Consider the following 15331-nt stretch of genomic DNA (forward strand, 5'->3'; position numbering starts at 1 on the left):
GAGAAAAGAGAGTGAGTGCAAACTGACAAACTGAGGCGTATGTCTGCGCACAGCCAGTGATGGACAACACACTGCGGCGGTGTGCGCTGGAAGGTCACGGGGTCGCGAGTAGACGTGCGAGCAGTCAACATGCCGACCCGTTCCAACAGATGGAGGTGAGCCGGTACCCGCTGTGGATCTACCCCTCTCTTTTAAGAATCTGTCTGAGGATGGACTGTAAATCTTTTGTCGGCCTCTCCGCTCCCTTCGACGTTCATTTTTAATGTATCTGTTGTTTTCCGTTAAAGCTGCCCTTTGTATGTTCACTTCTACAGCTCAGAGGGTTAGAGAGTTATTTCCTGCACTTTTGTATGCGTTGTTTTATGAATTTGTGTTAGAAGAGATGGGAGCCCCCCCCCCCTGGAATCGTCCCTACCACCGCACCTTCGTTTCCCGGTCGTCCACACAGCAGCTGGGCATATTTGCATACAAGACCTTACACAAGTCCTTATATAAGCGTGATACAATTTCAGAGACACATGATCTAATTTCCCCCCCACACACACACACACACACACCCCATCACTGTGTCAACGAATGAATGAGGACTTAGAAGCTACTTTTTTGACGTCCAATATTATATTTTTAAAAGGAATCTGCTTAAATGTCGTGATTGTGAACTTTCAAAGCCAAGTATCTTGAAATTCTCCCATTTACATCCCTGAAAGAAGTTTAATAAAGCACTGATAGAGGACCAGTGTTGTATGATCAGTTATACAAAACAAGAAATAAAACAAAATCAGCCACAGTCTAATCTTTAAGAGCACGGTCAGAGCATAGACTGTATAAAAAAGGGACGTAGCATACCTGTCGGGGCCCCTCAACTTGATCCAATCGACCTCGCCTACAGGAGTCTCCATCTTGTCAGACTTTGACTCCGCCTCATTTCCTCTTACCTTAGGGGGGAGGAAGATAAGTCCATCTGGCTGACGTTTACCTCTGAGGAGAAGTGAGGGCCAGAGGCTAGCTGTCATTCAAGAGGCGGCGCCCCTAATTATTCATAAACTTTAACCTCCTATGAAATAAAAACTAGCCTGATATAACCCCCCCCCCCCCCCCATGTTGTCATGAAGATGTGACATACACATAAAGACAAGATTGTCCCAGGCCTTAAACAGGTTTAATGATGCTGTGTAAATGGCCTGTTTAACATGGGGGTCAATGAGAAACTGCTCTATTATGCAAACTGCTCCTAGTGGACACTCAGAGAACTGACGTTTTTGGCACTTCCTTATTGGATCAACCAGGAAGTCGCTGTGGTGGGGTCTTGGGACAGAGTGACTTCCCATGTGTAATATGGGAAGGGGGTAGTGGGGGGGATTTCATGGCTTTACAGTTCATTACAGTTTCCTCCGCCAAGAGATAGAGAGAGAGGAAGCCGTTGAACATCATTTCCTGGCACGACAGGGAGCGCGTCGCTGCGTCTTATCACCCACTTCCCACCCGTCAGGCAGACCTCATATCAGGCCCTGACACACCCAACTGCCCCCACCAACATCTCCCTGCTCACCCCCAGCACACATGGAGACACACACACATGCACATGGACTGAGAGTTTGCATATTGTACAACAAGGTTAGGAGAGCTGAATACCATGTGTGGTGCTCACAGTACTGGAAAATGACAGATCAGTCAGATCAGATGTATTAACTGTGTAGAAAACAACCCTACAAAGTCAAGTCCTTTCACCTCGTTGTACTCCAGTGGAGGCAAAACTATCAGACATCTCCAAACCTGGACCAAAATGTTTTTTAAACTGTGTATATTCAGATTTTTCTAATATGGTAGGCTAAATGTCAGCTATCATGACAGAAAGAACGAGGTCGCGGTCACAAGCGGCCGAAATGGGAGCTAGTTGCGGTGGTTCGGGTATCTAGTAAGGATGAACCCTGGGCGCCTCCCTAGGGAGGTGTTCCAGGCACGTCCAGCTGGGAGGAGGCCTCGGGGAAGACCCAGGACCAGGTGGAGAGATTAGATCTCCACACTGGCCTGGGAACGCCTCAGGATCCCCCAGTTAGAGCTGGTTAATGTGGCCCGGGAAAGGGAAGTTTGGGGTCCCCTGCTAAAGCTGCTGCCCCCGCGACCCGACCACGGATAAGAGGTTGAAGTTGAGATGAGATGAAAGGCCAACTATCATGACCGAAAGAACGAGGTCGCGGTCACAAGTGGCCGAAATGGGAGCTAGATGAGGTGGTTCAGGATCATCTAGTAAGGATGCCACCTGGGTGCCTCCCTAGAGCCTCCTTCCCCTAGGAGGAGGCCTCGGGGAAGACCCAGGACCAGTTGGAGAGATTAGATCTCCACCCTGGCCTGGGAACGCATCAGGATCCCCCAGTTAGAGCTGGTTAATGTGGCCCGGTAAAGGGAAGTTTGGGGTCCCCTGCTGGAGCTGCTGCCCCTGGCAGCTAGCCAGTGTATCAGACGTGTGGAGCTGTAGAGGCCAGTTTCAATTGTTCACTTCTTTTCAGACCTTATTAACAACAGGAGGAAAAAAATTGACATTTCTAAATTCAATATAAACACTGAATCACACATCTTGTCTAAGGTGTTAGCTACATGAAGGTTAGCCTCATTTGTGACTCTAGCACCATGTACGTTCCTCTGTGGTTCAGATCTGTTAATTATAACTCGACGGGGAAAAGTTATTTTCATGAATTAACATGTCTCTCGCCTCAAAATAATAATATAATACCACCAAAATAACTCTTTGCCTGGGATAAAACCAATGTATAAATCCTCCTTGGTACAAGCTAGCACAGACGGCCGATTCAGACGTTAGCCGCCGATTGAAAAGGTGTTATCAGCTGCTTACCACTACCACAGATATGAGGGGGTATGGTCCTACTTTACCTCCTAATTCGTTTGTCATCTTTTCTACTGGTAAGCATCAGCGTCGGTAGGGAGGAGTAAAATACCCAAACTCTGCAAAAGGAGTGAAGGTTGGAATGGTTGAAGCGTCAAACACAGGACTACCTAAGCTAACTTCCCTAATGTTCTTAACTAGCGCTACAAACATTAGCATTTTAACCCAACCATGATCTTTTGGTGATCAAGCTAACGGCAGCCATTATGATGTGATTGTCATTATAGATGATAAAGGCTTTCCGAACTTAGTGGTAGGTGTAGCAGGCCCGATCTAATCCGATATCTATGGGCGCACTCACACTGTCCATCTGTACCGTGCCCAAGCACGTTTCACGGTTAAAGTCTAGTTCGTTTGACCAGAGTGCAACTGGTACGCTTGCCGGCCACGCCCCGTTTGGGAGAGGTGGGCTTTTGTAAAGCACGTTTGCACATGTACGAGCACGAGCGTGCGCACGTGTACGAGTACGAGGCCTACGGTGGTTCTGAGGTCATTTCCTGTGCGCCTGTTGGGACGTAGAAAAAAGAAGGAGGGACCATGCGCGGACATTTAAAACAATGGCGGCGAAAGGTTCACGTTGGTGTGATGCGGAGGTGGAGTGTTTACTGCAGATTTGGTCGATGAAAAGATTCAAAAACAGTCGACAAGACGCACAAAAACTCTGAGGTCTATGGAAAGATTTGAAATCAAAGCCACGCATCGCCATGACGTCATCAATGTGTGTGACGTGTTACGGCGTGATGACGTATAGGCAGCAAGAAGCATTCTCCGAGGTCCAGGTAGAGTGAGTACAAACGGGCCTGGAGGGGGGGACAAGGACCCTAAAGCGCGGGGGCACGGTGCGGACGGACAGTGTGAGTGCGCCCTATGAGGCTGATAATCACTGATAACACCCATTGAATGGAGTGATAACATCCAAATGGGATGGAAGAGAAAACTAAACATACGTCCGTCAAACAAGAGCAGCCGAGTGGAAGGACACATTAGGGGGAGTAAATGTTGGTTTAGTCCACGGGAAAACATTTTGTCATTCAAGGCAGACGTTAGACATCAAACACATTTGACAGCCCAACTGGCGGCTGTGTAAAAGGTATAACATAACCAATGCAGAAGGAATGCTGTGTTAGCTTGTGTCCAGACTCATGGAGTGAGGACACAAATGGGGCTACTCGTGTGTTTGCATGACTTCAAGCTAGGTAGCGCACTTTTTAATGAAGGTTTTACTTTAGAATCAACAAAAATAATCTAATTTTGAGTGGTAGACTCTGACACAATGCCATTTTATTGACCTTTTTTACTATGAGTCATCCTGAAGTAAAGTAAAAAACACCTCCAGTACAGCAATGACTCTTAGCTTCATTCACTTAACCTATGGTGAGGGTTTTGACAGTGGTGGTTTGAGTCTTGTGGCCTTTCTGGTCGTACCTACATTCAGGATATACTGTAAGCTTACTAATCACAGTCTCTGGAACCAAACCACAGTGTGAGTAATGTGGTGCAATCGAAGGCGTAGGCTTGGAGCTGCTTTCTCCCTTGGGCGTACTTGTTTTTGTTGTAGCACTCAGATAAGTCAATCCTTGTTTTTATCCATTCCTTAGTCTATAGTGCACATACTGTACATCCCATACCGTCTCCAATCCCAGTGTCCATTCTGTCGACTGTGCTTAGAGTCAAAAGCAGTGAGCTAGAAAGATGTTTTCGGTCTTTGGCATGATATTTAATAGGGCTGAATCGATCTGGTATCACATGAAACTAGAAGACCCATGTCGTGCTGACTTTAATGCAACTGCTCTGGGGTCAGTTTTGAATATAAACACTCATGTATTTAAAACATTTTGAGGTCTCTCTTGTACAATTTACAGCATTACTTCTCTGAGAAAGGGGCCAGTTGCGGTGGTTCTGGATCATCTAGTAAGGATGAACCCTTGGCGCTTCCCTAGGGAGGTGTTCCAGGCACGTCCAGCTGGGAGGAGGCCTCGGGGAAGACCCAGGACCAGGTGGAGGGATTAGATCTCCACACTGGCCTGGGAACGCCTCAGGATCCCCCAGTTAGAGCTGGTTAATGTGGCCCGGGAAAGGGAAGTTTGGGGTCCCCTGCTAAAGCTGCTGCCCCCGCGACCCGACCCCGGATAAGAGGCTGACGATGAGATCTCTTTCATATCCAAGCAATATTGGTTCTATAACAGAAATATCCCAAATCCAATCAAGACCTTGTGATTCAGAGTCGAAAAAAGATTGCGTGGCCATACCCAGACCTTATATTGGCGACTAGCCTATAACAAAATCAGAGACCATTTCTTCATCTTCACATTGGTCCAACCATGACTGACGTATGTAACGTGACATACTTAACCATGTGTATTTTGAATATGTCCCTCAGTGGTTTATCAGGAAGGATATGGTGATATGCTTTTGTGCTGCCGTGATAAAGAACGGTCTTTATTTCTCTGCATCATCTTTATGCATTTCTATCATTCGAGATGGTACGTGAAGAATGTTCCCTCACTTTGGTTGTTTCCTTTGTTGTGACTACATTTGTTCTCCTTTTGAAGCAAAGAGTGTCAAAAATGGAAAATGTGTGCTTTCGTAACGCTTTGCAGTGACTTATGTTGCATCGAGAGCATCCCGTCGGAGGTACACCCCAACACCCCCAACAATCCCCTCCATTCTTGGTGTCTCAGCTGTGTCCACCGTATCTCATCAATGTGTTGAAATTCAGTTTATTCACGCTCATACACAAACAAACGTATCCTCACTATGTATAATGCTTTGGTGTAAGACTAACCTTGTTTCATGAGTCCACTGTTGCGTCCACGACTTCCTGTTACCTGAGTTGGTTGGTCCCATGGTATCTTTTTGCTTTACGCATGGCCTTTGGCTTCATATCACGATTCTTGTGCCTTGTTTAACTACTGTAAATGGTGAATGTTGTAAAGTACAGATGCGGATGAAAAAACGTAACAATTAATCATAACGACATACATTTAAAGGTATTAGTTGACAAAGTATTTAAGATTATAATATTGAATAGGCTGCAGAGCTTTTCTAGTGCTGAACATCTACGTTTGGTATTGCCAGGGCAGCTTTGTGGTTTATTATCTATGATTATGGACATTTTGGATGTTTTCTGTACAGTAGAATTTGCAAAATGTATATGCAGCCTTTTGGAAATAAATGTACAGGTGAAAGATCTCGGCTTGTCTGAACGAGTTATTTTTGCATCATGCGGTGAATTTGGTTTTCAATCATTCAAAGTTCAGTCAGAGATTCAGGTTTGAGCTGGATTCTCTGATAAACTCTCTCTTCAGAGTTCAAGTAATGCATTTGTCTCTGGGCCGAACAGCCTCCTGTGAGGAGCTGCTGCGGATACATGTGTGTGACGGCCGCGACCAATGGCGGCTCCTAAAAGACGAGCATAGATGGTAAATGGACTTGTGTGTATATTGTCTTTTAACTACGCAATGCATTTCAACACTTCTTATCACATCCACCTATTCATATAGACATTCATACTGATAGCAGAGGCTCAGTGGAAGAGTGGGTCATCCTCCATTCGAGAGATAGGCAGTTCCATCCCCAGCTCCCCCGGTCCGCATGTCGAAGTGTCCTTGGGCAAGACACTGAACCCCGAATTGCTCCTCCTGGCCTGGGAACGCCTCAGGATCCCCCAGTTAGAGCTGGTTAATGTGGCCCTGGAAAGGGAAGTTTGGGGTCCCCTGCTAAAGCTGCTGCCCCCGAGACCCGACCCCAGATAAGAGGCTGAAGATGAGATGAGATGAAGTTGTACTCGTCAGACCCAACTGTCCCTTCTCGTTCGTGTTTTGTCACGTCACCCTTTAGTGTCTGTTTGAAACACTCCGGACTTTCAACTGTAAACCTATCCAGTGCATAATTCGAAGCTCAGAACAAGTGCTCCAGAAGCAAGAGTGACAAAAATCTACGCAGGTCTGGGTCGTGTTTGGGTCAAACAACAGGACTTTCACCAAAGAGAGCGCAATTTGTGTCCTGTGTGTCACTTTAGTTATGTTACAAACACACTTTTAACCCCAACAACAATCTTTTCCTAACACTAACAAAGTGGTTTTGTTGCCTAAGGGCGCACTCACACTGTGCGTCCGTCCCGTGCCCCGTGCTTTAGGGTCCTTGTCCCCCCCTCCAGGCCCGTTTGTACTCACTCTACCTGGGCCTCGGCGAATGCTTCTTGCTGCCTATACGTCATCACGCCGTAACACGTCACACGCATTGATGACGTCATCTCGACGCGTCGCTTCGTTTACAGTCTTTTGGCCACATAATGGAAAGCAGCGCAGAAAACATGCTAACGTTTATGGCTTTGGGTTTTTTTTGGACTGATTTTGATGCGGCAAGACCCCGGCTAGTCTTCTTTTTTCTATGTTCGAACAGGCGCACATAAAATGGCGTCAGAACCGCCGTAGGCCTCGTGCTCGTACATTTGCAAACGTGCTTTACAAAAGCCCACCTCCACCAAACGGGCCGTGGCCGGCAAGAGAACACCGTGAAACGTGCTTGGGCACACAATATGGATGGACAGTGTGAGTGCGCCCTAAATCTAACCATGTTTTTTGAGTTGAAGTCACAACATTTATCACATGTTCACCATATTTAAAACAGATCGTAGTGAACAAGTGATGCCAAGGGGTCTGACAAAACATCCCGATGTGATGAGTTGCAATGGGAACAGGTTGGACCCTGTTGTGATGTAAGTGAGACACATTTCGCAGACTTTACAACCCAACACCTTTGCATTGAACTTGCACGGTAAAGCATTCCTATACTAAAACATTTCTCTGCTATTTCCTAATGACACCGCAAACGTGCTCTTGTTCTCTGCGCGCCTAAGTTCAGGAAGCACCGTCTCACCTGAGTGTGTGACTAATGCATCAGCAATGTGGGATCGTCTGCGGTGGGTGTGTCTACTAGATATCCGGAGACACATTACGTAAACAGTGTCATCAACCTGCGGCTGCAGAGCAGAGAGTTGGGATTGTGGCTTGTGGGTAAATCAAGGCCTTTAAACACAATCACAGAAGAATAAACTGAATCATATCCATAACTAATGTTTGTTGCCCTTCTTCTTATGACAAACAGGAATAAGACATCTATCGTGAGAGTATTAACTGACTCGCACGATGTAGCCGGCTAAGTCAATGTCATTTATGCCAATACAGGACACACCGCTGGACACTGATTCATCCTCATCTTTTTTTTTTTTTATACTTATTTTTTATTGAAATTTTCAAACAACAATTACAGTGTCAGGGGTTAACATACTTCTCCAAGCAATCACATTCATAGCAGTGGCCTTCATGTCCAATGGTGGTGGTGTTGTCCTCTTCATGTGCTTTTTTTAAATTCTTTTTTAGAAGCTTATTAATTAAGTTTCCTTTCATCAATTACAGTGTCAAGTTATACACACTCCATAAAGCAATAAATCACATATCTGTGTCATTACTGTCCAGTAGTATTGGTGGTGTCCTCCTGCTGTGTTCCATAATCTGTCCATTTTTCCCATTTATCCTGAAATTGTGTCTCTTGAAGTCGTAGTTTATGTGTAATTAATTCCATTACATGCATTTCTTCCACAGTGCTCACCCACTGCTCCTCGGTCGGTGGTTCTGTTTTATACCATAACCTTGTAATGGCTTTTTTACTCGCAGATAGCAGAACTTTAACAAGGTACTCATCTTCTTTTTGTATAATGTCTTCAGTTAGATTTCCCAAATAGAGTATCTTGCATGTCTTCGGTATCTCATATCCTATTATTTTTCTTAAACCCCACCATATTTTATCCCAATATCCTATTATCCTTTGGCAAGACCAAAAAATGTACATATGGGCAACATTCATGTCTCCACATAGTCTCCAGCATGGTTGATGGTTACCTGTAATTTCCTTCCTAATGTTTGTGATTCATCCTCATCTTAATGTCGCATTTGTCACAGCTAAGTTTATAGGCAGCACCAGCTGAGTTAACGAGGAAAGGCCCATTAATCTTAGGTCTAACTGTAAGATTAACCCAAAAATCACATCCTTTTTAGAGCATGTGTCATGTTTTAGTGGGGATACATTATTAGCTTACTGACACAGATCCTTCTCGCTCCGGAAAGAACTCCAGTCAATGTCCATTACATTAGAAATATCTTATTTTTTTAGCTTTTACCACTAAGTGTCACATAAAACAAGGCAACTTTTTAGGCAACATGTGAACTAAAAACAAACTAGATACTGTATAAGGAGGTATAGGCTCCTCTGTTTTGTCCGCAAGGGCATTCCCAGACCAGATAAGAGCTATCATACAAAGTGAACTACTGAATAAAAAAGACCAAAATGTCTAAATGTACCTACTGGTACGTGTTCCCATATCAATGAGGCTGATAACCACCTATGACTTTGGAGTTGGAGTGAATATCCATGCCAGGATACCAGCCAAGGTGTTAAGTTACAACTACCAGGAGTTTAATGGAGGGTACATTCAGGTATATGGAGTTTATGCACCTGTTTTTCTGGCAGTTTACAGTATACCCACCTATCTGCGGGTCAGCCAAAAGGTAATTGGATAATATAGAGTATAGCCTACCCAACTCCTCCTGTGTAACCTACCAGTACACCCACATTATCAACTGAGAACTGCATCTTTAGCCTCTTGGTAGCAACAGTTTCCTGTGTTTAATCCGCTAACAAAATTAGCTGGATTCAAATAAGGTGAATAAAAAGAACAGTAAAAGCATTTGTTGTGACTGAAAACTTCTTTGAGCACTGTTAGGTAGTTCAGCGAGAGGGTTCCCGGTTTGAATCCCAGCTGGGGCCCTTCTGTGTGGAGTTTGCATGTTCTCCCCGTGTCTGCGTGGGTTTTCTCCGGGTTCTCCGGTTTCCTCCCACAGTCCAAAGACGTGCAGGTGTTCGGTTCATTGATGACTCTAAATCACCCGTAGGTGTGAATGGTTGTCTGTCTCTGTTCGTCTCTATGTGTCCTGTGATAGATGCTGCTTTTGTCACTGGGGTTCCTCCTTCAGCAGTTTAAGACAAAAACACACCACTCCCTGTCATCCAGGCGTGTCTGCTCCGAACCTTATTGTTTAAGCGTGGTAATCATTCATCACAATAACACTGCTGCCTGCTCAGGAAGTAAAATAACTAACCCACCTGAATGCATGAGTAATCTGTGGGTAGTGTTCAAATGGAGTCTTCATTCCATAGATGATTATGAAATACTGTAACATACAACGTGAGGCCTGTAGAGAAGTGGCTCGTGGGTGGAACGCCATCAAACAAATATTAATACTAGGATTACATGATTCAAAGCTGCATCTCAAACAGCATGCTAATAGGAGCAACCTTACATTTTATACCCTGTTGTCTGCAGCACACAGATACGCAGCCCGACAGGAAGGGGTGTGCTCAACTGCACCCGGGGGGTGATGCGGAGCACGTGTTGATGCAGAATGGAGAAGACACGGTGGGCAGTAAAATGCACAGTAGCTCCATCCTCCGTCTCAGTCTGTCGGTTGTGGTGCTAAGCTAACATGGAGCTGCAGTGGAAGTGGTTTTAAAGGCCGTTAGAGACCCGATGGGCCTGTTGACTCAAAGATTAGACTGACGGGGGACTGAAGGTTTCACGGGCTGCTGAGCAAACGGACAAACAGAGACGGCAGCCGCTCCAGGAGCCTACTGAGCACCGCAGCTCATCAGCATCTTATTCCAAATTCAACTATAAGACACTACGTTTTCTGTTTCCGTGCTAACCACAGTCGCCTCACAGCAAGAGAGGGTTCCTGGTTGGAATCCCGGCCTGGGCCCTTCTGTGTGGAGTTTGCATGTTGTCCCCGTGTGTGCGTGGGTTTTCTCCGGGTTCTCCGGTTTCCTCCCACAGTCCAAAGACGTGCAGGTGTTCGGTTCATTGATGACTCTAAATCACCCGTAGGTGTGAATAGTTGTCTGTCTCTGTTCGTCTCTATGTGTCCTGTGATAGACTGGCGTCCTGTCCAGGGTGGACCCCGCCTCACGCCCGATGTCAGCTGGGATTGGTTCCAGCCCCCCCGCGACCCCGACAGGGACAAGAGGCTGAAGATGAATGAATTATTTCCATCAACTGTCGATAATTGAAGTGTTTGTATCAGCTCCATAAATGCAGCATTTACTCAACGACAGTAAAATCTGTTAGAAAGAAGGAAACGTGTCAATAAGACAAAACAACTACGCCAACATTTAAGTCAATTAGGACCGATACACAACACAGTTTACAACCATGAGGACATGCTGTAGAGAGGCAAAGCTCCTCCCCCTTGTTTCTTTGTCAAAGCTTACAGCCAGGACTCACGAGCCCTTAGCTACGTTGTTATTTTTAAGATGATTTTGTTCTGCTTCCTTAATTCTGCTGCTGTAGTTCGAGTCTGCCGGGGGACCATCCTGTTCCTGATCCTCTGAGCTGCTCTCCTCTCTGTCTGTATCATTCATGTCTCATCAATGCATGTTACTAATTCTCTTCTTCCCCGGAGTTGTTTGTGTTTTGTCGTCTCGCAGGTCTCTGCTGATGGTGGTGGTGCCTGCTGCCGTGGTCCTGTGTGTAGGTCTCTGCTGATGGTGGTGGTGCCTGCTGCCGTGGTCCTGTGTGCAGGTCTCTGCTGATGGTGGTGGTGCCTGCTGCCGTGGTCCTGTGTGTAGGTCTCTGCTGATGGTGGTGGTGCCTGCTGCCGTGGTCCTGTGTGCAGGTCTCTGCTGATGGTGGTGGTGCCTGCTGCCGTGGTCCTGCATGATGCTTCCTGCTGCTGTTATAATCTATCACCTTAGCTTTGCTTGTTTCTGCTGTTCTGCTGTATTAATAAGTCATATTCACATTACTATAGATATTATTATAGTTACTGAAAGTGTGTCTGTCTCTGTCTTTGTGTCTCTCTCTGTCCATCTTTTCTCTCTCTCTCTCTCTCTCTCTCTCCTTCTCTTCCTCTCTCCGGTGCAGACAGATGTGCGTCCTCCACAGAGCTGGGTCTGTCTGACGTTCCTGTCTGTTATAGTGAAGGTTTTCAACGCCACCGTACTCTACGGGGGAATTGTTGGGTCTGTGTAAATCATAAATAAGTCATAGAGTGTGGTCTTTACCTACTCTGTAAAGTGTCCTGAGATCACTTCTGTTATGATTCGACACTATAAATAAAATTTAATTGAATTGAATTGAATTTCTTGGTAATTGAACAGTAGTGAAGGGGGAGAAACAAATTATGGTTCGATCCCATTAGACCTGTGCCGTGAATTATTTATTTAAAATTACATATTTAAAATCAAATTTTCTAAATAAAGAAATCTAAAGTTTGTCATAACATTGTTGAATTAGTAAGGGGACCGGACGCTCTGGTACAATGAGGTATCTTAATGATGTAATGCATTTCCTGTCTGTCTTTACATTACACAAGACTGTTTTTGGTTTCACACGTGCTTCTTAATTAATAGACTTTCCCTTTTGATACGGTTTGTGCAAGATAGAAAGAGAGTAAACTGAGTGAACGTGTTTACCCTGCACAGTATCCCCGTGTCAGAAAGATCCCCTTAACCCTGCACCCAATAACTCCCCCCTCAGTGCGCTCAGAGGACCCCGCAAAAGAGGCAAAAACGATATTTTCCATATCATTAGAAGTGATCTTGAACTCGGAGCAACACACGAGCAGAGAGCAGCACAGTCCGTCTGATGCAAAATTCATGTCTTATCTTGGGGAAAGAGTGGCTCAGAGGTTTTAGCCTCCTCCCCGGCCTTATCATCAAAAACAAGCTCCAGCAGTGCGCCGGGGTAAACAGTGCGGGGAATATCCCACGTGCAGCGGACGCCGTGAGGCTGAAAGTGAATAATCGTCTAAACGAAATAGGGAAAAACAGAAAACATAGTGTCTTATAGTCGAATTTAGAATAAGATGGTGATGAGCTGCGGTGCTCAGTAGGCTCCTGGAGCGGCTGCCGTCCCTGTTTGTCCGTTTGCTCAGCAGCCCGTGAAACCTTCAGTCCCCCGTCAGTCTAATCTTTGAGTCAACAGGCCCATCGGGTCTCTAACGGCCTTTAAAACCACTTCCACTGCAGCTCCATGTTAGCTTAGCACCACAACCGACAGACTGAGACGGAGGATGGAGCTACTGTGCATTTTACTGCCCACCATGTCTTCTCCATTCTGCATCAACACGTGCTCCGCATCACCCCGGGTTCAGTTGAGCACACCCCTTCCTGTCGGGCTGCGTATCTGTGTGCTGCAGACAACAGAACGCTGTGTTAAAGTGGGACACACGGGAGAATGAGGTCTGCTAAAGTAAAAACTGTGATGATAGCTGACTTCATGCAATTTGGGATGAGAGGCTGTGTGCTATAGTATGTTTTTAGGGCGACTTGGGGCGACTGTGGCTCAGTGGAACAGTGGGTTGTCCTCCATTTGAGAGATTGGTGGTTCGATCCCCGGTCCACATGTCGAAGTGTCCTTGGGCAAGACACTGAACCCTGAATTGCTCCCTGTGCTGCGCATGGGTGTGTAAATGTGGTGTGAATGGTTAGATTAGATGGTCTGTAGATGTCCACTGCCATCAGTGTGAATGTCTGTGTGAACGGGTGAATGTGACAAACACTGTGAAAGCGCCTTGAGTAGTCAGAAGACTAGAAAGGCGCTATATAAGTACAAGTCCATTTACCAAATCTGCTGCAGCAGAGTGCGTGGATTCAGTGGATTTTGGCAGCTCCGCCATACCACCGTAGCTCCATACCACGGGGACTTCTGGTTCTGCTTCCTGGATTAAAAATGGGCAGAATATCCCTTTAAGTTTTAACTACTCACAATGACACTGCAGATATCTACGATGTGAATTGTACATCATCTCCGTTGTTGACATGTCACTGACAGCAGGTCAGGTTAGAAAGGCGCTGTACAATAACTGTCCATTAACCATTCAGCAATTATCCTACAGGGCCTAACAGCAGAGAGGAACCACATGGTACCGTTATTCACTTTGCACTACAGCAGCATGAGTGACGGCGTCCTCAGCTGCATGAGTGACGGCGTCCTCAGCTGCATGAGTGACGGCGTCCTCAGCTGCATAAGTGACAGCGTCTGTGTGTGTGTCTGTCTGTGTGTGTCTGTCTGTCTGCCTTTAGTCTGTCTGTGTGTGTCTGTCTGTCTGTGTGTGTGTCTGTCTGTCTGTGTGTGTCTGTCTGTCTGTGTGTGTGTCTGTCTGTCTGTGTGTGTCTGTCTGTCTGTGTGTGTGTCTGTCTGTGTCTGTCTGTCTGTCTGTCTGTGTGTGTGTCTGTCTGTGTGTGTGTCTGTCTGTGTGTGTCTGTCTGTCTGCCTTTAGTCTGTCTGTGTGTGTCTGTCTGTGTGTGTGTCTGTCTGTCTGTGTGTGTCTGTCTGTGTGTGTGTGTCTGTCTGTCTGTCAGCAGCCTGTAAGCACTGTCACGTATCAAAGGTGACGTATTACGTGTAAAAGTGTTTTTGTACATTTCTGCATTATGCCTACATTTGATATTCTACATTTTCCTGGTAGTACATTTGTACTTTTACCCAAGTGGAGTGCAGGACGTTTGCTTTTCACATGTTGATGGTGCTGCTTTCATATTTGCTGACTAGCCACTTTTCCCGCCACTGCTTTAAGGTTTTTGTTATCGGTGGAACTGAGAAAATGTACTCTTTCCTGAGTGTATCCATGTTTTAAACTTAAAAACTCCTTTATACAAGGTTACATAAGGTTAAACAACAATGCATCTTTAGAGAATAAACCAGTGGCTCCCTGCGTGTTTGGCATCTTGTCACATTTCAGATACCTGTTTGGAGTTCCACCAGAGGACGTTTCCTTCTTGACTTATCCGATGGTTTCACTTTAACCCTCCTGTTGCCCTCAAATTTGACTAACACCATTTATCTAAGGGGTCAATTTGACCGTAGTAGTTTAAACATCTGGAAAATGATCATAATCAAAGTTGTTACTTAAGTCTTTATGTCCTTATGTACTCTGAGGGTATTTGTTGACGGCCTAAATAGCATTTTAAATTAAACACAAAGCACCAAACACCTTCTTATACATCCAGAATAACAACAACGTGACTTGGGAAATATACAGAAAACTAAATGAATGATCTTAGCGATACACCTGAAATTGGATCAAAGGCTCTTTGTTTGTGTGTTTTAAAGTAAAGTAAATCATTTGTAAGGACTATTTTTTGTCATTTATAATATTTGGAATGAAAGCAAATGTCCAATATCAAGGGCAGTGGCGTGAACGGGGTCAATTCAAAGACAAAATATCATCATGTCACTTTTAGGTTTTTCCCAGTTCTTATAAAATTAGGAAAAGTCATTAAATATGAAGCAAAAAAACAGATGTCAACCGTGTTTTTAGAGATGTTAAACATTGAATTGGGTCAAATTGACCCCAAGGATCACAGGAGGGT

This window comes from Echiichthys vipera, assembly GCF_963691815.1.
Source record: "Echiichthys vipera genome assembly, chromosome: 4".
In the NCBI taxonomy this organism is placed as follows: domain Eukaryota; kingdom Metazoa; phylum Chordata; class Actinopteri; order Perciformes; family Trachinidae; genus Echiichthys; species Echiichthys vipera.